A 25,591-nucleotide genomic window follows, 5' to 3' on the forward strand; every position below is an offset into this window, starting at 1 on the left:
TTTTTGAGGGTGTCCCTAAATGCTCTGTGGGCTCAACTTTGGTTGCTGCCATTGTTCTACCTACTCCAGACAAGGATGTCCCTGAGGTTAATTTTTCTTCACAACCATACCCAGGTTGAAGACAGAGTTAAAGTATGCCCCAGGTCACATAGATCATTCTCTGTTCAAGAATCTTCCCTAATCCCTGGTGCCATTTGGGAACGGTTTCAAAGGCATTCCAACAGCAGAATCATGCCAGTGCACTGCTTATCAATTATTTTGTTGATCCTTTAGCAAATCCCCAAACTGATTTTTCTACCCTCCTGGGACACAAATCACAAAGCTGACCTTAACCGCTTTGGCATCCCCCTCCACTCCCGAGGCGCACAAAAGAGCAATGCGGGGCTAGTGATTTACTGTTTTCCCACACAGGTCACCCTCTAGCCTAGACAGATAGAGAAGATCTGTCTTTAATGAGAGAAATGTACCATTACTTGGTCATAAATTCAACTTAATGGTAATTTTAGTAGGGCAGCTTGCCCAGGCTTTGTAGAAACACAAATCAAAAATCCCAAATTCCAGGCATATCCTCCTAGAAACTCTTTTGGCAACTCCATTCCCTTTGCTTTTTAAGGAACTCCATTTCCCTAGTTATAGTCCCTAGTTGCTTAGGGTAGCTTTGCACAAAGTCTAGAATCACTGTGGCAGCAGAGACGGGAGAGGGTGGCATGCTGTTCAAATTATTTTTGCCAAGCATTAGGCCCCGACTTCTGTCGTCAAGGAGGCACAAATGAACTGACACACAGATTCTGTATACAGCCCAGGAAAAGTAGTTTGCAGTGAGTATTCACACAACTGTCTAAGGGAAGGAAAGGTTTTATTTTGTTCATATCCTTATGTTCTTGACCAGTTCTAAACCGACTAATAGTAGTCCTTACCAGGCTTAGATTGCAGAACAAGTTTTTATCCCCAGAGTTGACTTAATTTGAGTTGCTGGGTTAGAAATGTACATAGAGCACTGGGTATGGTGCAAAAACAATGAATTCTGTTATGCTGAAAAGAAATTAAAAAAAAAAAAGATATTGAGAGAAGTTGGTACTTATATATTGAGAATGCTGCTCTCCCAACCCCCACTGTTTTGGAACTACAGGGAGGGTGGAAATGGGAGTGAAAGAGCAGTGGAAGCTGGAGAATGAGTCAGTGGGGGTACATAGGAGAGAGGACGACCTCTCCTATGTGTGCAGGTGTGACCTTGGCTGCTGTGGAAGGGCAGGAAGCCGAGAAAGTTGGACATTGTTCTCTTGAGTGGCCCTGCTCTCCCTTATCTGTCTCAGAGCTGGTTGTGGGGGAAAATTGCTGTCAGTATACCACAATATCTTCTCTTTTGGGGTAACTAAGATTTAGGTGAACCTCAACTCAAGGTAATAATTGAAAGAAAATGGGGAATCATTTGGGGAAACAAAAACTCTTAAAAACAGAAAAACAAATTGATCCAATGATTAATAGAAAAATTATTGCTTTATTTTCTATAGCTGAACTTTTTTTAAGTATTTCTGTTGAGAAGAATGCCTAAAACTGATTGCTGTTTTTAGGGGGAAGAATACCCACTTCAGCAGTTGAATACTTACAAGTGTAATTAAATGATTAAATGTGGAAAAAAAAAAAAGAAATGTACATAGAACAGGTTCAGGCATAATGATACCAGACACCTTGCCACACTTATAAGTAGACTTGAATGTATCCTCTTACTTTGTGTCATATCCTGTGCTCACTTCCATTTTAACAACTAGCAGCTCCTTTTGTGCTTAATTCATGTATGCTGCCTTGGACTAAACTATGTCCTCTCAAGTGTAGGATTGTATCTGAGTATGTCTTTCTAGTTTCTAGCCCAGTACCTGCCATGTGACAGATGTGTAGTTAACATTTGTTGAATGAACAGAAGTATGAATAATCATACCTTTCCAGTAAGGGCTGACTTTTAAGTAAGGGAGCCTGGTAAATGGCCATTTCTTTCTATTTTCAGGATGATATACTTGGCTAGGCGAGGCAATGCTATGGAAGACAGAGAAAAAAACATAGCTGAGGACAACTGCCTCCCATACATAGGGTAACTGGAATCTATTAAAAATATTAGTTGGTTAATTTAAGCGAATATGTACAGATGGCCAACATAGCTAAAGCAAGTGTGACAGCTACTGAAGATCATTCAGAATAACCAGAAATCAAAGAGTTTATAATCTTTTAATCTTTAGTTCTAAGAGCCAATGTACAATGTTATCATAAACTGTTTTTTCCAATAGCATAACTCTATCCAGAGAAAAGACATGAAATTCCAGCTCTCTTCCTCTGATTTGGTATTATAGGTAGGTCTACTGACACTCCTCTCTTCAGCTGTAGAGAGAAGTTTAATTGGCAGTTTATTTGTGTTGCTATTCATTCATCTAGCATATGGGAGGGTCAGGATTAGAGCAGGGAGGGAGGCCTGGAACACCCATGGGATGGCATGTTTGGATCCTTAATTCTCCAGGAAAAGTGATAGAGAGCTATTGTTTGTACACCTTCCATTTACATGATGTTAACTTACATATGGCGATTATAGCTCAGTAAAACTAGAAAAAAAGAATTCAGCGATAATGACAAAAATACAGTGGCTCTCAAGCTTAGGCAAACATCAGAATCACCAGGAAGCTTTATTAAGACACAGATTGCTGGGCTCCACCTCCAGAGTTCCCAAGTCAGTGGTTCTGGGTTAGGATTCCAGAAGTTGTATTTCTAAAAAGTTCCCAAGCAGTGCAGATGATACAGGCCAACACCCGCTGATCCAAGGTAAGCCCTGATACTTACCTGATGTCTTTTTCTGCCATTATCTTGTGCAACCCCATAGGGTGATTCTATTTTTATGGTTTTGTCAGGGTAGCCTGGGGTGAAAGAAAATCAGTTTGAATTATTTTGTAGCTATTTCTTAGTGACCCAGGGCAAGTTTTTAAATGTCAGATATTTTCCTTTTGCCATTTATCCTATGTACTTATGAGCTGCCTCTCCTGCCATTGGAGGTAAAAACAATGATAGTATCAATGAAAGCAACACATAAATGTACTGTTAGCAAAGACATGTATACATATGAAGTATTTTACTTATGCCACTGACCTTGTGTGAATAGCTACCTGAAAGGATGAATTTAACATTAGCTCTTGGATTCTTTCTTCTTTCCTTCATCTGCTCTAATTAGGAAAATAATTGTAGTTTCAGTCTAAATGGAGAAATATCAACCAGGTCTTTCTGTCTTCTAGATAGTTCCTATAGTCTAGCCAAACTATCTGGTTTTCTGATTAGACAGTTTTTCTAAAGAGAAAAAACATTTTTTTTCCCAACAATCATTTTTAGTTATTTTCCCATCTCATGATGAAAGGCTTATCTAAAAGCTCAAACTTCATTCAGGATTCTTCTGCACTCTTTGTCATCACCCGTCCTTCCCTGACCCAACTCACCCCCCAGACAGTCAGGGATTTAAAAATATGTTGGAAGATTTTAATGGTGTCTGCAGAGTAGAATTATATTCTTCTGTAATGTAGCATTTGGACACTGAGAAGGAAGATAACACAGTCTGTCTAGCTTTTTGTAATTAGTTTCATGATACTGTTTTAATTATGACACAACTTAATCACTGGCTATGCACAGATTATGCCACATAGTTAAAATAATTATGGGGATTTGATAAGATAATTCTTTTTTTTAAAATTTTTTTTATTTTTTATTTTTTTTTATAATTTTATTTTTTATAAAATATATATATATATATTAAGATAATTCTTTGAATTCATAAAATGCTTCTTTTCCAACGGGCCGCATACTCTAAAAGGAAAGAGAGCAAAGGAAGATAGCCAACTGATGCTAGTATTTGTCATTTTCTACACCTTGCCAGAGCTGGCCAGGGGAATATTATTCCTTTATTTCAGGTCATCTTCTACCTTCCCAAAGCAACATTTTATCCAGTACTCAAAGATTCTGAAGGTACTGTGAAATGATACATATCCTGTTTGCAGGTAATATGTAATACAGATTACATGCCTAGTAACCTACACAAGCCTGTGTGGATGTGTTAGTTCTAAATCCAGTGCTTTATTTACATAACTGATGGCTGCTGTCTTCATAAGCAGTTCTTTACTATCAGAAGAGTGCAGTCTGATCTTAGGTCTTTCTTAGAACCACTCTACAATTTGTATGGTTTATTGAACATTCATTCATTCACAGTAGTATGCCTCCTATGTGCCAAGTGCTATTCTAAACCCTAACAGTAAACAAGATAAGCAAAATTCCTACCCTCATGGCACTGATGTAGGGGACATTGCAGATGTAGGGGAACTGACAGTAAACAATAAAATAATGACTTCAGAAATGATTAGTCCTATAAGTACAATAAATCAGGGTTAGGGAGTAGAGAGTGTCTAGAGTGGCGAAATTTCAGATAGATCAGGAAATAACTTTTTAAAAAGAGAGCAGTTGAACTGAGTCCTGATGATGAGAAGGAATTAAACATTTGAAGATTAGAGGAGAAGGAATTCTAGGCAGAAGGAAGAGAAAGTGTAATGGGCTGAATCTATTTTGAGCTTAGTGGCTCTGGGAATAGCAGACAGAGTAGAGGGGCTGGAGCAGAGTGAGTAAAAGGGAGAGATGTTGGGGCTGAGGTAGAGGCAGAGGCCAGGTCAGAGCGCTGTGCCCAAGGGTTGCAAGTTTGAATTTTAAGCTGATAGTAGGTCTTAGAGGGTTTACATTGCCTGATTTACATTTTTTGATTTTTGATTTCTAATCTGGCTGAAGAGATTAGATTTATGAGCAAGAACTGAGATGGGAAAGATAAAGGATATAAGACTTTTTTTTTTTTTTAGATATTTGAATTTGAGATAGGTAGTATATATCTATAGGTCCAAGTGGAAGAGATACATGTGGAATCCTTCTATATACATATAGTACTTATTATCTAAGCTGGATGCAGGGCAAGTGGAGAAATGAGGTAGTATAAAGGAAAAATATACATCATTACTCTATCCTAAAAGAGATTTTTAGGAAAAAATATTTTTTTTAATTTGAGCATAGCTGACACACAATGTTACATTAGCTTTAGGTGTACAACATAGAGATTCAACAAGTTTAAACATGATGTTATGCTTTTTTATGATGCTTGTAATGAATAATAAGTAACAGAGTATGACTTTAATACATTTTTTATTTATCTGTTTGATAACAAACAGAAAAATTTAGATACTCAAAAAAATCTTATCCTTCAAAGAAGCCATTTGGGAGGGCTAGCCGATTGTCCTAACAATGCTGCCATTTCTTAGAACTTTCCTGTAAAGATTGGGACCCAATTCTAGTTTGGCTTATGCCACATGAGAAAGTCAGCCTAAATTTTCATAAAATTTTATCTCATTTTTTTTGTTTAAAAAATAGAACTGGCTTAAAAATTCACCTGCTATTATACTTGTAACATTAAAAAAAAACCAAATACTTCACCATAGGGAGATGAGTTGACATCATTGATGATTTTATTTATTTATTTATTTATTTGACAGATCTCAAGTAGGCAGAGAGAGAGAGAGAGAGAGAGAGAGAAGCAGGCTCCCCTCTGAACAGAGAGCCTGATGCGGGGCTCGATCCCAGGACTCTGAGATCATGACCTGAGCTCAAGGCAGAGGCTTAACCCACTGGGCCACCTGGGCACGCCTCATTGATGATTTTAAAATGAATTTTCACTTGCTTTGGGGATTTTCTGAACAATATTTGGATATGAGCAATAAGGGCATGAGTGGGCTATGTACACCCTGTGTAGTCTGTGGTATGGATAAATTTGTGATAGCTTTGAAGCAAACGCTGTTTTGGGGGTTTGAAGTTTAGTTTTAAGTCTCTCATTCACTTAATCATTCATGAAAAAAAAATGTTTTATCTGCCACATGGCAAGTGGTTTTCTAGGCAGTGAAAAGGCAGTTATGAGCAATTAAAAAATAAGAAATGCTTATTTTCAGGACTTCATCTTTGGCCCAAAAGATTAGTATGTCTTAGCCTTCAAAAACCTCATTTCTGCAAATGGCTCCATTAATCAATTTATTGAAACAAAAACATTTACATGAAGGAATAACATTTAACTTTACCTTTGCCTTCCCCATCTGTTTTCCTCTTCCTATCATATTTCCAGAAGCCTAACTCTCAACCTCTGATTTTTAAGTTTAAAGTAATCTGTGCTCATATGCCAGAGATCCCCTTCAGACATGGAACACCTTGTTATTTTCTTTGTCCCTCATTTTGTTACTAGGAGATGTTCATAAATTTCTGAGGTAGGATTCTAATTTATTAATTAATTTATAATAAGGTGTAAATGACTTAATGCTGATTTACTAGGGCCTGAATTTTTATTTTAACAACAGAGCAAGATTCAGACCAAAGAAATACATCTGTACTGATGGTAAGTAAAGCATTTGCAAGTAGTAAAATGATATATTTCTTGGCTGAGAGCTTTCTCCATGTCTATGAAATCACAGCCTATACAGCTTACTTAAATTGGCAATCATAATTTCTAGGAACAAGAAACTTTCAGTTTCCCCTTGTTGCTACTATTTCTTTTTCTTTTTAAGAAATATTCTGTAGCCCTTCAGTGTCATATAATAAATTGGCAAGCCATCCTCATAACTTTGCTAGAGCAATGGACCAAATTTTGCCTTGGCCTTTGTTTAGCTGGAAGGTGCCTACCCACTGAACTGGGGCTCTCCACTACCATTCCTCCTTCAGCCTTGTGCAGCATATTATTACAATCAGCTTCACTTGTTCCCAGTTCTTTCAGCATCTGTAGTGGCAGCTGGCGCATCTCCCACTTCATCAGGAAGTGCATTCAAGGGTATCCGGCTAGAAAGCTCCCCCAGCAAGCATTTCTTCATATTACAAAATGAAGAAACAAGGTTTCAGTTGGAGGTATTCATATTTGGGGTCAAGTAAGGTAGAGTAAAGTTGGGGAGATCTTCCATCATCAAAATGTCTTCATCATGGGTGAGACCAAACCAGTAATAATAATAAAAATCTGTTATTTTTTTCTAGTGGACTGGCATTCCTTTGACCCTGGTTTAATCAGAAAAGGGATGAGCAGAATTATGTGATTGGCACTGCCCTTGTTTGTTTTCTAAATTCAAAGAGAATTGTTCTCATACCATGGGTTTCCCTCAAGATCTACAGTTCCGATTACTGTGGTTCACTTTTGTGTGGAGTTTTCTGCATTTTGCCTTTGGACACCCATATCTCTCTTTATTCCAGCAGCTAATAGGAAAATTCCATTGTGCCACTTGTGGTTTTGTTCTTTTTTTTTCTTGAGAAAACAACCTCTATTGTCCTCCACTTGCCTTTACCTGCTGTATTCTGTACTAATGTGTAATTGCTTGTTGGAGAGGTGCTGATCAGCACATGTCAGAAAACTGTTCTGGTTAATTAGAAATTCTAGAGCTACGGTTTCAGAGGTTTAGTTCATGTGAAAATAACTATGGCCCAGAGAACTAACTTGTATATTTTCTCCCTGGGGAAGAGCTTTGGGACAACATCTCTCAAGGTCACTCATTTTTGCCTTTTAATTTTTTAGTATGTTGTGCATCCAGTAATGAGCACTAGAGCCAGAAGTGTTGCTAGCCTTCCACACTCTTTGTAAGATATTGAGATAGATGTGTCTCTTAAAGAAATACTAATTGGAGCCTGATATATTTAAGGAAACTAACAATTATTGAGTACTTACTTTTTGCCAGGCAATATGCCAGGATTTCTACAGGTATTATGTCATGAAGCCTCAATTTTTTGTGTGTGTCTCAGTTGGAATATAGATTTTACTTAGTTTTTTTTTTTTTCAAGATTTTACTTATTTGAGATAGAGTGAGCATGAGAGAGAGAGAGAGAGAGAGAAGACACAAGCAGGGGAGCAGCAGGCAGAGGGAAAAGCAGGCTCTCCACTGAGCCAGGAGCCCAAAGCGGGGCTTGAAACCAGAACTCCAGGATCATGATCTGAACTGCAGGCAGACACTTAACCAACTGGGCTACTCAGTGCCCCTGATTTTACTTAGTTCTTTTTTTTTTTTTTTTAAATCTTGTTTTTATTAATTTAGTCTGAAATGTTACCTATGTAGTTTTATACTAGAGGGAAAGTGAATTTGGTGTTCTAAAAGAACAATGGTGGTAGTAAATAATTTGGAATTAGGCCTGTTTGTGAAATATATAAATTCAAATAAGTTTAAATTACAGTAGGGCTAGTCCACACAACCAGAGTCAAGTGAGTAATTCCAAGAATTTGGTACTGTGGTAGTTACTGAGACTGTTCATCATTATTTTCCGATAACCCCCTGAGTAATGAATGCCCTGTGTCCTATAACATGTTAGTAAACAATCCTCATAGTTAGACTCTACTTTCCCACATCCTTAACGTTAGGTGTGGTCATGTAACTTCCTTTGGCCAATGCAATATGAACAAATTGATGAGTATCACCTTCAGGTAGAAGCCTTTAAAGCCAGTGCACAAATCACCATCTTCCCATTCTTCAGTCATTATGACTAACAGCATTCCAGAGGGGGAGGCTCTGCCAACTGAGTTGTGAGTGAGGATAATACTAAGCCAAATTCACTACTGACCCAACACAGCATGAATGAGCAGTCACCTTGTTCTAAGACATTGAGATTCGGGGATTGTTAATGGAACACGACCTAATAATGTAGGTTCCATCCATCCAGAATGTAGAAACCCCAAAGTCCTTCCTAAACGTATCTGCTTTCCTTATTTGAGTGGTTTAGCCAGAGTTTTGAATTGGCTAGCCCCTTGTGATAATGGGATAGTTTAGAGGTTAAGAGGTCTGTGCCATTAGGCTACCTCTGTTCCTGTACTGACCCTGCTGTTTTCTACCTGTAACTTGATGGAGTTACTCAATCTCTGAATCTCAGTTTCCTTATTTGGAAAATCAGACAATTAAAATTCCTACCTTAAAAGACTATTGTGAGGTGAAGTAAAATATTGTATAAAAAACACTCAGCTTGGAGGATACACTTTTAAGGTCTTAGGAGGGAGGGAAGTGGGGAGTCACTAAAAAAGGGCATAAAGTTTCTGTCAAGTAAGATAAATCAGCTCTAGGGTCTGCTGTACAACGTAGTGCATACCGTCAATAGGCACATAGTGTACACTTAGACATTGCTAAGAGTGAATCTCACTTTAAGTGTTCTTTCTATGATAATTAAAAAATCAGTGTTAGCTATCATTCTATTATCTGGTACCATTTGAGACTGGCTTTGTAGATTTGATCTTCTTATAACCTAATTGGGTGAGTGATCCTTAAAGTTCCTCACAGCTTTAAAACTCTGTGCTTCCATGAAATACCTTGCTTTCTAGTCCCCTAACTTTACTTAAAGTAGCTTTAGCTTTGGCTTTAATTTTGTGGTACAGGAAGGAACAGATGCCAGCAGAGTTTCTTTGGCTTAGGAAGAAATCATCTACCAAAAAATGAATTTATTCTGCTTCAACTTTCTCCTGTTAGTCCACTCCATCATTCTTTGAAGTTGCTCCAGAATTCTATTTAGCTTTCTAGTTGCTTGCTTCTTACTCATTCTGAAATATATTTTTATTTTTGGCCTTTGACCCAGGACAACATAAACTTTTCTTTTAGTAGACTTGCTTATGTATATAGTAAATAAGTCCAGGAATATGTTGAGGAGACTTCCCCAAGAGATTATGGAGGTTTTTGGTAGTAAGTGTAGCATACTAAGATCTTCTAGAGATACTGAGGAGGAGAGAGGAGAAACACTGTTAGACACATATTGACTTTAATATTATACCAAAATATTTCATATGCACAAATTTGTAGGAATATTTCTGATTTGCTATGTATATTTGCCAGTACTCGCTCTGGGAAAGAATGCAGTGTGCCCTGAAAAAGTAGTCATCATTGGCTAAAAATGTTTTGTTAAAATAAGAAAGTGCAGTCTTTAAGTATTTCAGTAGTGTGTTTGGGATCAATGACTGTGCTTTGAAATGCAGATGTAGATTGTGAAGCTGTGGACACAACTGCACAAGGAAAATGGCATTGTCTAGGATGGAGGAAAAGGGCAGGACCTGTGTCAGATGTGTGCAGGTAGTGCCAAGTTTATGTGTAGAAAAGATGATGAGAGAGAAGGATGGTTGAGTTCCTGGGACAATAGCCTGAGAGTTTGGGGAACTGGAAAGAGAAGGGGGCAGGAAAAGTGACCCTGGGTGTGGGGGAGGTGAGAAAAACTCAGCAGGAAGAGGGAAGAGACCAGAGAGGATGTAGAATTAAGGCAAGCTGCAGACAAAGCCCTCAGGACCAAAAGCCAGAGAGAATCCCAGTTTGTTTAGTCCAGAGACAGGAAAAAGGACATCCTCTAAAAGGACCTAGGTTAAGGGCTGGAGGGAGAAGATAGATAACAGGAAAGAACCCAGCTTCTCTGGGGACCCAAAGAGCAAAGCCTGCCCCTCCACCACCCACCCCCTCTGTATCCCTGCCCTAAGCCTTTTCACAAGACAATAGCTTGAATCCGAAAGGTAGAAATGGAACAAACTGCCTGAAAGGAGAGAGAACCTGAGCCCCCCAGCCGGGGGTCTGCCAGGGAAGGGCTGGCAGGAAGGCCAGCATACTAATGAGGCCTGCAGTCACAGGCCATGCCAGGAAGAGCTTGTCTCATACTTCGAAAGCATTCTTTTATTGAATAAGTAAGTGTGTGGAGTGGGAAACATTGAGCTTGAGCTGAGCTTATGAGCAGCATGGCATTCAGTTCCAACTCTAGAAGCTCAGAGCCTGCAGTTTCCTCACAGGTGGGAAAGTGCCTTGTCTGGAGTTGATGCCAAACAGGTACTCTGTGAGGGAGATGACTCCTTCCCAGAAGCTGAGTCAGATGTGAGTGGGGGTGGAAAGAAGGAGGAGGAGAGGTACCCTGTGCTGGAAAGCAAGTGCCTTGCGCCAATTCCCTCTTTTCTACTGCTCTCCCTCCCCAGTTCTCAGATTAGGTGAGTACTGGGAAACTCAAATTGATAAATCCATCACCCTAAATGGCATTGTATAATTTACTGTAACACTTCCATCATCCAGGCTATATAAAGGGGTCACTGAAAATCCAAAGCAAATACAGGAAGCGTTTGGGAAACAACTAATGCTAGGAAAATTTCCAGAATCCTCTGTTGATTCGGTGTCTTGAGTCCTTAGCTCTTTTTCCTTTGCAGTCTTAATGGATCCCAGTTGAATCAGATCTGATTTAACCTTAAGGGACTTTGATTCCCCTAGTTCGGGTAACTAGAGCTTTGATTTGCATCTTTTCTTCTGAGGGGTCTCAAATATTTTCTGGGAAGATAGCCTTGGGTGCTAGTACCTCGATCTCTGGTTCTCCATTTGTTAGCTATATCTTTAGGAAAGTACCTTACTTCTCTGAATTCTTTTTCCTTAAATATAAAGTGAAGTACTAGCACTACCACAGGGAAGTTCTATGAAGAGATTACGTGATATATTTGAAAAGTGCCAAGGTGTGTAGCATCCAGAAGGCAACCAGCAAATATTTACCTTTTCTCAGAAGGCCAGACATCTAGTATGTCTTACTGGGGGGTTTTGCCCCAGCAAAAAAGCAAGACAGCATGGTGTAAGGGTGCTCTGAAGAGACAAACTTTCTCCTAAATGGATGAACAAGCATGAGTAAGGGACAATCTCATGGCCGCTTTCCCCCCCAGCAGTAGAGCTCTTGAGACTAGAGACAAGAATTTTGCTACTAGAGACAAGAACTTAGAACTGGGTCAGCCACTAACCCCTCTGTCAGTACAACAGAGGACTGGGCTTGAGAATAGGTGAAAATGGGTACCAGTACATGAATGTTTTATGTGAGTTATACTTACCTGAGATCAACTTAAAGGAAGTCGGTCTTAGCAAGCCTGAGGATGATATAAAATAGGGTCATTTGCTAAATGTGGCCTTTTGGGAACTTGCAAGTCTTAACAGGAGATCCAGTTAGGTGTTTCCCCAACCTTCAGCCACGTTACCCTAGAACCCAGTGTGGTGATCTCATGATTGTACTAGCATTGTATTCCTGTTTTCGCCACAGGTTATAAAATGATTTACTAGATGTCACACAAATGTGACCTTAATGACTTTTATTTTAGCCCTCCACCTGGGAGAGGCTGAGTACCTCCAGTCTGGCTGGGACCTCCCCAGGCCTGCAGGGTTAGTGCTGACGGCTGCTGTGATTCAGAGGGTGAGCAGTGTGCATAATGTGGAATCCTTTACCTTCTGGTGGACCTTGAAGAGCTCATACCATCTGCATGCAGGGAGCTACATTTACCAGGTTTCCTTGCCACTTCGTTTGCAGGTGGGTCTGGCCACTGTGGGGCATTGGTGGAAGTAGGACGGACCAGAGTATTTCTCCTCCTTTTTGCTTCAAATGAGGCCTCCAGCACTAGCTGCTTTTGTATGCTTGTTTATTTATGTAGTTTCAGCTCCTATCAGTTAATCCCATCTTCTGTTTTCCCAGCTACTGTGGCATGTTTCCTACCACAGTTCTAAATCTCAACCACTGGCTTCAGTTCCTGGCTCTGGTAATGCCCCATCTTCCCTGGGTCCCTTCAGCCCTAGGCTGGGGGCATCTTTCTGTTCTTGCTAATTGCTGAGTTGCCTTACCACCTTCCTTGACTTCTTAGCTCTTTCATCACCTGTGTAACCAGTTCCTTTGACACTGTTTCTGTCTGAAATTCTTTTGGCATGTCTTTTTACCTTGCTAGACACCAACTGCTACACCTCCTTCAGTTAATGCTATTTTATCTTTGTGTTGGAACTGAGGCTCTCAGGCAAGGTTTGTAGTCTCCCAGGCCATACACTGGGAAACCAAGCAATGGTTCCTTGCAACAATTAGGTGCCTGTGAACATACCCTGGGTTTCACTTATGCTTTGGGCTTATGACCCTCTGAGGAAGACAGGATGCTTGGCCTTTCTTAGTGAGCTCTCTATACAAACACTAGTTAAGCTTCTTGAGATTGTCCTTATCCTTAAAAAACTTAAAAAAACTGCTCTTAGCTCATCATCCATTTTCCCCTTTTCCTTGGTTTATGTTACACACTCTGTTATTTCTCTAGACTTTGCTACTAGAGACAAGACTTAAAATAAAACAAATAAACACACACGCAAAAACAAGTCAGGGATGCAGAGCATTGGGGATGCACAGATCCATTATAATGATCAGTAGCTACATTTGATTTCCAGGGACAGCAATGACCTCAGGGCTATCATCAATATACAGTGGTATTGGTAGTGGCAATGGTATCTTTACCAACCAGGTTCTGTAACATGATTTTGAACATGATCCTTGAAGGTATAGCATCTGAGCCTGGTTTGCTGGCTTTCCTAGAGATTTTGTGAGCTACCTGACATTTTTTTGGTAAGTCATAAAATTGTTTCTGATACTTATAGCTAAATAAAAGATACAGAAATTGGAACCATGCACAATGTTCTCTGATCCATAAAACCCCTACATTTTGGTGTGCCCAGGTGTACTTTAACCTGTTGTGTTTTCAAAATGGGTCCACAATATCTGAGTTCCATATAAAAAGTCACTAAAAGGGCCTGTGATAATTAGGTGATTAATTATGATCTGTCCTTTGAATGCCAGTAAGTGTGTTTTTGACCTCAGCTGTGCCAATGTGCTGAGTGGACTCATTAGTTAAGTGGCCATGGCAGCAGGAACTAACCTACTAGTTTAATTATGTGGAATTCCCTTCACTAAGGATTTCCCCAAATCACCAACTTGTCAGCTCTGGTGACCAACCCTAAGCGTCTCAACTAATACCATTCCAGTCATTCACATGGTGGCAGGTTCATCATTTTTTACTTCTTTTGTGGAGGGAGAAGCAGTATGTCCTTACTAAAATAGATAATATTTGGATTTGGATTTGTTTCCCTTCCCTCCATGCTTCTGCCAAAGCCATCGTCTGTAGAGACTCTGAATGCCTTGTTCACTGTCACAGTATCTCACCCAATGTTGTTTTTCACCATGAAACTCACATTTTAGGAAAGGATGTTGATAGGCTGATGCCTATGGAAATTTGTAGTCTCACCATAAGCTCTGTCCTGGAAACACCTGTTTTTTTTTTTTTTTTTTTTTTTAAACAGTAGAATGATTGAGATAAGACTCAGTTACTATGCCAACATAAAGTTAACCTCTTGAAATGTTGGGGTACCATTTTAGAGGTGAGACTTATGTTTACTTGTGTTTGATATGTGGTGCAGACCCTTACAGAAAATATGGATCCAGGGACCAAAGTGAGGAAATGGGAGTGCCACTTCTCATAATTACATTTAATATTATGGTCATTTTACTAGGACTTCTGGGCAATAGTTGTATAGCAGCTTTAGTACTTGGAGAAGACATGCCTCTCCCAGAGGAAAAAACAGAGACTGCCACTCTGCCATCCCAGGCTCCTTTTACCCTGGGCCAGGAAAATATAGACCATAATGTTGGCTGGGGTGACTAATGTGACTGATCCTGGTTACCAAAACTTTCTGATACAGTGTGGTCAGACAGGAGTATGAATGAAATCCAGAGTAAAGTCATAGGACTTCCCTGTTCAATCATAAGTTAAGGGAAGCTATTTTAATTCCCTATAATGTGGGAACCACTGAAAGCTCATATCTTCCAGGAATAAAGTTTTGGGTCAGTCCGAACACTGGCCATCTGAAGAGAAAGTAAAGGGATGAGTAGTGGATGAGTAGTGGAGTGGATGAGTAAATATGGTAGACCATATTTACTATGGTCTTCTTACCAGAGGAGTCATGGTTTGAGAGTAGACATGAAAAAGAATAGGAAGTAAGCCTCATTTTCAGGAACATAAAGGAAACCCTCTGAATATTTACTTTTGCAACAAGAGTAAAATCCAAAGTTGACTCTGATTTACTATGTGAGTTTGCCACTGCCTAACTATCTCACTTCATTCCATTCTAACCATTGCCTGTCATGTGAAAGCTTACCAGCAAAGTTCATTCTAGTCTCAAGGATTTGTACTAGCTGTTCCCCCAACCTGTAATGATTTCCCCCCAGATATCTACATAATCTCATCTCTCACTTTATTTGGATTTCTGCTCAAATGCCCCTCATCTGTGAAACTTTCCTTGCCCACGTTAGACTTTCCTTCCACCTCCTCATCCATGCTTTAGTTCTAATGACTATATTGCGTATTAGATAATAGACATTATCTATGTCCATTATCTATGTCTATGTGTATTAGATAGTAAACACACATAGATGTTTATTGTTTGTTCCTCTCCAATGGAATATGATCTCCATGAGAACAGACACTTTTTGTTTATTATTATATCCATAAGGCCTAGAATAGTGGAGGTGTTCAGATATACATTGAATAAATGATTTAATTAATTACTTAATTGGATAAATTATTATCTAAATTAGATAAAATGTATTACCAGATAATGGAAAGCCTTGCAAATCAGATTGTATCTCTCAAAGTTCAGACAACTTACTAAGCATTACATAAAAGATGTTTGAGAGAGTTTTTGAAATTGCTCTGGGTCCTTTGCTATCTTCCAAGCTCTTTAGCCATTCAGAATTGTGCTGATGGCTTATTCTACTCTGAAAATGCTTTTATGTATTATGTACCTATTCTTCCCAAACTACTCCCAATTCTTCCTTCCAAATCTCCCAAATGAGCATCCTCATTTCCTTTTCCAGGAAACTACTGACTTCTGTTTTTTTCCCCCAACATTTTCTTCTCAAGTGATATATCTTGATTATCTGGCAGCTGGTTCATAAAGATGGTGGAAGGGGGCCTTATATCTTTGTTATCACCCAGCATCCTGATTAATGTGCCTCTTTGCTTCTGTGTGTCATCTTTTGAAGTTATTCTGAGCTTTTGTTTGGTATTTTCATTATCAGAATGTCCACATTGCTGCTCAGATGACTGTCTCTCATGAAATATAGTATGGAGTTAACTCTTTACTTTCCCACCAGGGTGGTCAAGGTGGCCTTCTCTCCACTTGCTCTGTCCACACTATACTGCAGCTTCAAGATTTGTCCAGAAATTTCTGCTGCTCTTCCATGCCTCACTGCTTTTCCCTTTGAGCTCATTTCACATACACAGTTTCTACCTCACATTTATGACCTTAATTACATACTGTTTGGCATTTTATTTCAGTGGGGGTTAAAAATCTTTTCTGCCTCCAGACAGTTATCAGATCCCACATTCTCATTACCAAGATCTCTCTCCCATCAGTGATCATCAGTGTGGAGAATTTGCTATGCCCCGCTGCATTCTATTTGAAAACTTCTGCCTATTTCAGTTGTCTCAGTTATCTTTCTCAACAAGTTTGTAACTTCTGGAATCCTTGATTGTGTCTCAATTTTCTATAGTATTCCTCCAAATAGTGACTTAACATCTGGGATAGTGCTAGGCACATAACAAGTGCTCTTTTCAACAAAAAGTAATTGATTGATAGATTTTTTATTGATTACTAAATGAGGGTTATACTGAAATTTAGGTGAGTCATTATATGTGTGTATACACATACACACATATATATATAATGACATATATATAATATACAATGACACACATAATATATTTGAATACTTTTACCTCAATTCCAAACTTTCAGTAAGGCTGCTCTTGGATTGATGCCATGATTGCCATGATTATGTATTATGGATGGGGGTTCTATAGCTCCTTGGAAAGTCCAATTTTAGTTCTGCAAACCTTAACTCCCATTTCAAGTATGGCAAAGACCAGGCACCGGGTTACCCTCAGGCCTCTTAGTCTAGCCTCTGGGGAAGTGGAAGTGCCACTAAAGACTGAGTTCAACAATGTGGGCAATCAATCAATCAATCAATCAATTATAGTTATGTAATAAAAGCTAGTAAAAACTCTGGACACTGAAGTGGAGTTTCCCCAGTTGGAAATTACTGTATTTGTATTGTCACACATTAATGCTGGGAAGGTAATGTGTCCTGAAAATGACACAAGCTTTACATTTGGAGCTCTCTGAAACTCTGTCCTATATGAATTTTCTTTTTGTTTGTTTTAATCCCTGTAATAAATTATGACTCTGTATATCATAGGTTTCAATGAGTTCTGTGAATCTTTCTAGTGAATGATCAAAACTGAGGTGGTGTTGGGAATCCCCCAAACTTATATTTAGTGTCAGACATGAGTGAATTTTGAGAGACTGTGCCCTGAGACTTTGCAGTTTGGTTAACTCTGGTAATGACACCCCCATATTTCCCTCCTCTCTCAGAGTTTTAAACATGACCAGAAGTATTATTTTAGCTTGAGAGAGACAGGGCTGACCTTTGCTTTTGTTTTGATTTATTTTTCCACCCCCTCTGTCTGTGCTGGCTTTATTTCTATAGCCTTTCTCAGCTTCTGTTTTCGTTTTCCACAATGTCCATTACCTTATACTCAAACTTGCTCGGTTCTTTACTTCACAGAGGTCGAATGGATAGGAAGAGCTTCCTCTCAGCTGGTGTAATTCACTATAGGTTCTCTAAAAGTTAGATATGGTGTTCAGGGATCTAGGGATAACCCATGCCCAATGTTCCCTCCCCAGACTTCAAACTTTCCTCATTCCCCACCGCATAGAGACTTAGTACCACAAGGACAGGTCATCAGGTGCTTGGGGGTGCTGACTTTCCTTTGCATTAAAAACCTTTTCTGCCCATTCTCAGCACTTCCTAAATTTGCTTAGCCAGGTGTTTCATAAACCTGACTGATTATAAGTATCAGTTGAGACTCTTGTTAAACGTTCAAATTCTCAGCATATCTCATGAAGATTTTGTTTGTAGGTCTGGGCTTTGGCTTGAGAGTGCATTATTTGAATTTAAATACTAAGTGTATCAGTTATTCTTACAATTACTAACCATATCCGTGAGCCTGGACTTCTGCTTCATATATACTTCTAACTTTCAATTACTATCTTCTGTGTTTTCCTTATCCCTGCTGGTGTTAGGACACAAACATGAATCTGTTTTGTATGCCCTCTCTGTTGAAGGAGTCATGCCCTAGCGTTGGTCCTGGGGCTGGCAGTCCTCCTACCGCACCTTGTTATGGCCAACACTCCTCTTTGGCACTAGGATCTTTCCTGTTCCATATCCCAGCATCTGTAGTCTTACCACACGTGGATGGATGGATATCAAATATAATGACCAACTCCACAAACAACTTCATTAATTCAATAAACATTTACTGACTTGAATTATGTCCCAGGCAATGTGCTAGGTGCTGATGAGATGAAAAAAGGAATATATTCATAGTTTAAAGACACGTAAAGAAACAGCCATAATACCGTATGATAAATGCTTTAGCAGCAGCATGTACAAAGTGCTATGGAAACTCAGACAGGGAAAGTGATTAATTCCTCCCGGGAAGGGTCAGGAAAAGTCACAGAGAAGAGTTTACATTTGGAAGGTGACTGAAAGTTCTCTTAGAGGTCAGGGTGAGGGGAAGACATTCCAAGGAGAGAGCAAATCCGAATCAAAGCCAAGGAGAGTGAGAGTGCTCTCTGTGCTCAGGAAACTTGGACTGAGTAACCTGGTGGACAAAGAGCAGTGTTTTTTCCAAGTGTGGTCCTCACGCCATCTGCACCATCATTCTCTGGGGAATATGTAGAAAATGTACATTTCAAGGCTTTTACCTCTTACTGATTTAGAATCTCAGGGGAGGGAGCTAAGCCATCTTTCTTCTTAACAATCCTCCTAGATGATTCTTGAACCAATTAATGCAGTGATTCTCTACTTTGGTATGCTATAATCACCAGGGGGCTTTACAAAATATTAATGCCGGAGTCTCACCTTGAGATTGTCATTTATTGGATCTTGGGTGTGGCCTGAGCATTACGGCAAGCTCCCCTGGTGATTCTAATGTAGAGAACCAGTCCACCCCACATTGAAAACCACAGCACCACAGCATCAAATTCAAGAAAGTAAATGATAGAGATGTAAGAAGTTCATGAAGGAGTTTGAAGAGATTGCAGAGTTTGGTTTTGATTTTATGAGTGATAGAATGGGGGCGGAGTGGGCGGCTCCTACAAGCTCACATTTTTCTTTTGGTCTCATTAAATACTAGTAGTAGGAAATAAGACCCAGTCTGGTTTGTATACACTTTTTGTTGGGGGAAGAGATGTTTTCCTGGGAGCTTGTCTATATGAAGTGGCTCAGCTATGTGTGACTGTGCTTTCCTGGTAACTGGGCACTGAGTATTCCTGTTACTTTCTTCAGAGATGCATTGGGCACCTATATGATGCCCACTGTTGAAAAATCCCTGTCTGTATCCCAGGTGAATTCTTAGCCATGCTAAGCTTCAAGAAGGCAAGACTGAAAAGAGATTGGTAGTGGGAGTTACACATTTACATAGTCTCCTTTAAGCTCAGAGGTTAGAGGTATAAACTTCAAGACCTTGAGATTAATGAATAGAAAGAAATGTGTGGATTATGGTGACTTTGGAACACAGAGGAGAAGTTTTGGAGTAGAGCAAAATAGCATGGATGAGGAGAGATAGGAGATGAGGGAGAAAGTACAGGAAAACAACCAGTCACCATCCCAGGCTAAGATCCTAGAAGCTCTGTGATCAAATTGATCAAGATAGAATAAATATTTCATGGGTACAGGTGTGAAGGCAAAGGAAAGGGTGTCAGAAGTACAGGAGCCTACCTAGCAGCTAGTCAAGCAGACCTCAATGAAATCTCTTCCTCTTAGAGTCTGCTCCAATTACCCCCTTTCCTCTTCTGTATTCTCCATGCTTTCTTCTCTTCATTAACACCTCTGCATCCTCATTACACATAGGGCTCCCAGGAGCAAACAGCAAAACTTTCCTGACTCAGAAGTTTTTTTTTTTTTTTTTTTTTAAGATTTTATTTATTTATTTGTCAGAAAGAGCACAAGCAGGCAGAGGCAGAGAGAGATGCAGGCTCCCCGCTAAGCAAGTACCCCAATGAGAGACTCAATCCCAGGACCCTGGGATCATGACCTGAGCTGAAGGCAGCCACCTAATTGACTGAGACACCCAGGCATCCCAGACTCAGAAGTTTTTGAATGAGCCCACGAGTCACAGCTTTTGTTGAATCTTAGAGCTGAGAAAAAGATTCTTGGTCCAAGAAACTTTAATTTGTGTATCTTCTCCAAAAAGGAGAAGATACGCAACTAGTCAGTGGTAGAAGTGAGACAGACCACTTGATGTTATATGTAAGTAATGAATCACTAAATTCTACACCTGAAACTAGGATTATACTGTATGTTAACCAACTGGAATTTAAGTAAAAACTTGAAAAACAAACCAACCAATGAACCACATAAATAAAAGATAGACCCATGTCTTCTGACTTTCTCTCTGGGACTGTGTCTGTTTGTACTAAGCTGTTGTCACAGTGGTGAATTCTTAGGTTTTGCATGCTTTGAGTGAGAAATTTTATATTCATCAATTTGGTTCCTATAGCCACTTTATAAGAAGGCTACAGCAATTAGTTCCCCATGTTTGCTAGGTCAACTAAAGAAGAAAACTACTTTGCTTAAAAAAACAATTTTCTCTGGAAAGGAAATACAAATTTACAAAATAGGGAATTTCAGGCTCATATAATTTTAGGCCATATGATCATATTTTTCATATAGTAGATTCTAGAATTATAGTTTGCCATTATCACTATTTAGACTCCCAGAACCACTGTCCTGGGACAGGGAGACACTTTTTTGATTCTGTGGTTGAGTGCAAGAAAGGACATTGTGTGGTTACATTATGTGTGACCTTTGTCTTTCTTTTCAAGTCTTCTGACCTTATCTGCTGCTGCTCTCACACTAGGATGTGGGAAATGAGCTCATTGCTTTTCTCACAAAGCAACACAGTGGCGCCTTTGGCTATGGCTTTATGGAACTTGGGAACCTAACATAGTGTCTGACTCAGGGCCCGACACTTAGTGGGTACTCAGGTTATTTGCTGAACTGAGTTGAGATGACATTTGCAGAGTTGCACAGAATTACTATCAGGGCAACCTTGGACAAGTCATTTCCATTCTCCAAGTTCACTCTTTGTTCCTACAAAATAGCAGACAAGAACCAGACACTTTCTGATGTTCCTTCCCACTCAGAGATTATAAATATTTTGGCAACTCTTTCAAAAAATCCCAGAAATTTGGACCAGGAGTGACTTTGAAGGTCAATTAGCCCAACCCACAGCTTGTTCAAGGCAGAGCCAGACTATTCAAAAAAATGGAGATTTGGCAACTTTGTGGTTTGTGTAACAATGAAAGTCAGCCAAAAGGAATAATTCAGATTAAAAATCATTTGAGGGCCAGAATTATTCTTTTTTTGCTCAATATCCATCAAGTCAATAAGGATAGTTAAGTCTCTGCTTTGGTTTTCTTCTTTGTTTTCTATGAATGTATATATACAATAAAATGCACTAATGTTAAATGTACAGCTTCGTGAATCTTTACATATGTATCCATCCATGCAACTACTTTCCACATCAAAATATAGAACATTTCAACACCAGGGGAAAGCTATCTCATACTGTCTCTTAGTCTTTGTCCTCTCTCAAGGAATAGAGATATAATTTCTACCACTACAGGCTGGTTTTGCCTAGTTTTGAACTTTACATGAATGGAATCACACAGTATATGCCTGTTATGTCTGACTTTTTCACTCAGCATTAAGTCTGAGATATATCCATGTTGTTTTCACATGTCAGTAGGTTGTTTTATTTTTACTTACTATATGTGAATTGTATGATTATATCACAGTGTATGACAGTCACACAACTTAAGAATTTACCAGTGCAGAATATTAGCTACAGCTCAGGAGAAAAAATCAGAAGACTTGGCTTCACATCTTAATTTTACCACTAAGTAGCTTTATAAACTTCTCTCTGGGCCCATTTTCTTCATTTGTAAATGAAAAGGTTGAGCTAAAGAACCACTAGTAATTTTTCTAGCTCCAAAGTTCAACAAATAGTATGAGTCACAGACTCCATAAGGAATTGGAAGATAGTCGCTATATATATATATATATATATATATGAATGACTCATATTGAGAACTCTTATCAAAGAACGCATATCAAGAATGTGTAAGCAAGGCGAGGATGCGGAGAAAGGGGAACCCTCCTACACTGTTGGTGGGAATGCAAGCTGGTGCAACCACTCTGGAAAACAGCATGGAGGTTCCTCAAAATGTTGAAAATAGAACTACCCTATGACCCAGCAATTGCACTACTGGGTATTTACCCTAAAGATACAAACGTAGTGATTCAAAGGGGCATGTGCACCCGAATGTTTATAGCAGCAATGTCTACAATAGCCAAACTATGGAAAGAACCTAGATGTCCATCAACAGATGAATGGATAAAGAAGAGGTGGTATATATACACAATGGAATACTATGCAGCCATCAAAAGAAATGAAATCTTGCCATTTGTGACGACGTGGATGGAACTAGAGGGTATCATGCTTAGCGAAATAAGTCAATCGGAGAAAGACAACTATCATATGATCTCCCTGATATGAGGGAGAGGAGACGCAACATGGGGGGTTAAGGGGGTAGGAGAAGAGTAAATGAAACAAGATGGGATTGGGAGGGAGACAAACCATAAGTGACTCTTAATCTCACAAAACAAACTGAGGGTTGATGGGGGAGGGGGGTTGGGGGGTGGGGTTATGGACATTGGGGAGGGTATGTGCTATGGTGAGTGCTGTGAAGTGTGTAAACCTGGCGATTCACAGACCTGTACCCCTGGGGACAAAAATATATTATATGTTTATAAAAAATAAAATTAAAAAAAAGAATACAGTATATAATATAAAAAAAAGAATGTGTAAGCAAAAATAATAGATAACACAACTAAAAGCAGGAAGTATGCTTATATGCTCTGTGTGTGTGTGTGTGTTACTGTTGTTATGATGGAGTAGAAATTTGTCTAGTGGGGAGTCTTGGGGATGCTATGACCATGTAATGAATATACTTGGCACTCAGAATCATTTGGTCATCTATATGCTGCAGAAACTGATTTTTCAAAAAGTGTCCCTTTGTATTATTTTCTGTAAGGGAGGCACCATATTTAAGTGAATGCATGAAATGTACATAAAAGGGCTTCATAAACTGTAAAACTCTCTGCAAATGAAAGGCACTGTTATTATTCCAGATATAATATGAATGCAGCTGCCATCAACCTCCATTCATCCCATTTGCAGGTGTAACAACCAACAAGGGTATTTTCCTTTGTTCCTTTGCCATGGCCATGGGAGAGTTTCTGAACCCAACACACAAATAACAGCTGTGATTTTAATTGAGACTTCTGAGTGGATAAGCAAGGTGTACACTGAGTGCATAGCAACAGATAGACTTTAACTTGGGCAGACACATTATTATTTCCTCAGACTTTGAAAAGGGAAAGTTTTAAAAGACCTCTTGGAAGTTGACCCTTATTTCCCCCCCCACCTGTTCACATTTACTGTCACAGGATGCGTTCATCTCTCTCCCATGCACACAGTGGGAAAACAACTTTGCCATGCAGAGCAAAGAGACTATTTTGCTATGTCAGGGATATGAGAATCTGCATATGGTTCATTGTCCATTTCTCAATTAGGTTCCCTCCCTAGGCACTGGAGTTTCCTGCCCAGAGAGCCTGTCTGGGATCCTTATCATTTCAGCAGAAATAAGTCATCATGAGAGGCCCCTGCAAATCAGAATTTGCCAGAATGCTTGTGGTCTCTGCCTTGCCCTTTCTAAAAATTTTGCAACTCTATTCTTGCCTTAGAAGGGTGAGAAGTTGTCCCAACAATGTAATCAACCCAGATTGGTCAACCGAAGGGAATTTGCTTGTTCGCTCATATTTGTTTTCTGTATCTTCTTGGATAAAGATATGCCCAGGGCTCTGCCCTTTGACTAGAATGACTAGCTATTGCGTTTCCAGTAGTGGGCATAGATGTGTTTTGGAATGTATATTTTCCGATTAATGTTTCCCCTATCATGGACTTAGCAGCTGTATAGTGACACACACACACACACACACACACACACACACACACACACACTAATAGACATAGAGTGAAAAGGGCTTCAGAGTTTGGAAAACCTGGGTTTGAATGTTGGCTTCATCACCACACCTGGATGATAAGCCTCAGTTGCCTCATCTATAAAATGGGGATGAAAATACTTTCCTTGCTCTTAGGATTCTTGTGAAGTCAAGAGAGGCAAGGCATATAACCCTTCCCAGTGAGATCTGGCTCATAGTAACTGCCTCATAAGTGGTGGATTGTTCCATAGGTTGTACAACCGGAAGAGATTATCCAGTAGTGCAGGGAGGTGGCTAGCCCAAGTTTTGCAGTAAGTTAACGGCAGACTTAGGACAAAAGTTAAGGCCCAGAGCTGTTTTCCACTCTGAAGCAAATCAGGCCATGTACAAGAATTGCTTCCACAGGTTTTGGGAGGAGGCAAAATGAAACAAAAGAAAATGAACCAACATATTTCAATGAAACAAATTTTTAAGCTTTGATGATTTTTTTTATGTGAGGTTTTATTTTTTATTTTATTTTATTTTTTAGTGTTCCAAGACTCATTGTTTATGTACCTCAATGTTTATAGCTTTGATGATTTCTTAAATTGAGTAGACTATGGTTGATTGGCATGAAAGGGAGTTTTTTATTTTTATTTTTGTTTTTGAAATACTAACCTCTCTTTATATTTCAGCATTTCTTCCATGTTTAGCCACAGACATCTATATTGCTTTGAGGAGAGTTAGGATTGTTAGATAAGGAAGCAAAAAGAAAGAAACTAATAAAATATGTAAGAGAGTTAGGATTGTTTGATAAGGAAAGCAAAAAGAAAGAAACTAATAAAATATGTTTGTGCAGCCTACAACAGAAGCATAGATTCGAATACCAGAACTTTGGATTTGGAAGAGACAAGTTTTGTTGATAGAGGAAAAAAAAATCTTTGAGAATCCTAAGGAAAGCTCCTTAAGGAAACAGGCTATATAATCTATGGCATAAAATCAGGTTGCCATTTAGGGGAGGGCCGTGTTAGCTGTTTCAACCTTTTTTGTTGAGGACCTTCTATAAACAGCAGCCTGCATGTCACCTTTGTGTGGCTCTCAGCAGAAGTGAAACCCCACAAGGCCCCAAGATTTTCTAAGATTCCATAAAAGCACCTATTTGGATATTTCTCCTTTAGCGGCCAATGACACTGACAAATAACCTCCAACACAGCCACACTTCTCAGAAGGTGGGTGCAGATGCGGAGGGTGAGCCCCTAGCACAAGTATCCCGAGTCATCGGCTATCTTCATTAGGTTTAACATTAATTTTGGGAGTTAACAGAGCACAGTGATTAAGAGTATGTGCCTAATATCTTGTTTCTCTCCCCTTTTTTGATGAGGACCTTTGAGAAAATTTATGAGACTCTCAACCCATTAGTTTCCTTGTCTGCCAGATGTCATAATCACAACGTCTGCTACATAGGTTTGCTTTGGTCAAAATGAATTTATACCTATGAAGGACTTAGTTAGTACAGTGCCTGACACATAGAAGTGTCCACTAATTATTATTTCTAGTTGTTCTTGCTATCTGTATTCAG

The 25,591-nt window shown here is 39.3% G+C and overlaps 1 long non-coding RNA gene across 1 annotated transcript in view; it reads left to right on the forward strand.

Annotated features, from left to right (window-relative positions):
* The first annotated feature begins 3,947 nt into the window (after positions 1 to 3,947).
* The window catches only part of LOC116859217, a 51,504-nt gene continuing 29,860 nt past the window's right edge, over positions 3,948 to 25,591 (forward strand). The window contains exon 1 of the long non-coding RNA XR_004381113.1: positions 3,948 to 4,022. This is a non-coding gene — a long non-coding RNA (uncharacterized LOC116859217). The remainder of the gene's footprint in view (positions 4,023 to 25,591) is intronic.

Source organism: Lontra canadensis, unplaced genomic scaffold, assembly GCF_010015895.1.
Source record: "Lontra canadensis isolate GAN:19392208 unplaced genomic scaffold, GSC_riverotter_1.0 scaffold150, whole genome shotgun sequence".
Taxonomy (NCBI): domain Eukaryota; kingdom Metazoa; phylum Chordata; class Mammalia; order Carnivora; family Mustelidae; genus Lontra; species Lontra canadensis.